Source organism: Balaenoptera physalus, assembly GCF_965194825.1.
Source record: "Balaenoptera physalus genome assembly, chromosome: 5".
Lineage (NCBI taxonomy): Eukaryota > Metazoa > Chordata > Mammalia > Artiodactyla > Balaenopteridae > Balaenoptera > Balaenoptera physalus.
Genome location: NC_138884.1, coordinates 129,403,795 through 129,404,816, shown reverse-complemented (window position 1 = coordinate 129,404,816; position 1,022 = coordinate 129,403,795). Strand labels below are relative to the sequence as shown.

General features: G+C 42.3%; 1 protein-coding gene across 27 annotated transcripts in view; it reads left to right on the top strand.

Annotated features, from left to right (window-relative positions):
* Positions 1-1,022, top strand: part of MAD2L1 (mitotic arrest deficient 2 like 1) — a 287,298-nt gene that overhangs the window by 40,514 nt on the left and 245,762 nt on the right. The window lies entirely within an intron of this gene.

Below are 1,022 nucleotides of genomic sequence, written 5' to 3'. Positions count from 1 at the left end.
GTATGATCTTAACTTTGTCAAACACATAACTAACCAGAGAAGTTCTTACCTGGTTCAGGAATTAAATTCAATGAAACATTTTTGTATGCATTCATTCCTGGAACTCTGTGAGAGTGGACTGTGTACATGGTATACAAAGTACTCTGTTCTCTTTGTCTTTGTCTTTCCACTTCCTAAGCAAAATGACTTGCTTTGTTTAGAAGTATATTTTTCTGTCTTTAGTCTAGCTGCCAAAAGCAATGTAGTTCTCTTGTGATACCTTTTTGGAGTGTTACGCAACATTCCTCATCCAATCAGATGACAGCTTACAATTTATCAGTGTGTATAGCCCCAAGCATTCTTTGCCTGCCTAATTCTGGCAGCTCAGAATTATAAAACAACTTCACAAAAAAGGTAATGAGATCTCTCATTTTTATGCCTTGTGGGGCAGAGTCCCCACTTTGAACCTGAAGTTTGCGGTATTAACTCTGATGGACCAGTTTTTTAAAGTGCACATTTTAATTGCATTCCCCTGGAGTGGCAGAGTCCTACTCTGGTGGGGTATGGGAAGGTGGGTTGTTAAACCGGAAATTGAGAGCAGCTGAGTCACTTCTCCTTTCTCATCCAGGAGACTAAACAATAGAGAGATGAGAGTAGGATGATATGATAGAAAAGAACCTTGGGCTTTGGAGTCTGAGAGCCAAGGTTCAACTCTCAGCCTAATCACTAAGGGATGTGTAAACTTGGGCAAGGTTTCCAAGCCATGGTTGCATCACTGCACAATGATGACAACACCTAGCTGCTCTGGTCACTGCTGGCACATCCTAGGTGGCTTGGGCAATATGAGTACCCATGGCTCCACACATACTGGCCTTGCTCTGCCAGTTGTGGCTCATTCAGAAAATTACTTGTCTACTATTTTGCCTCCACTGCAGGATGAAAAAACTAGTAAAAGATTTCAGAACATCCTAATAGAGCCACACGTGCCTAATAAGAACACAGCTCTTCCCCAAGCTTACCCAGAGCAAGCATGAGGCAAGGCA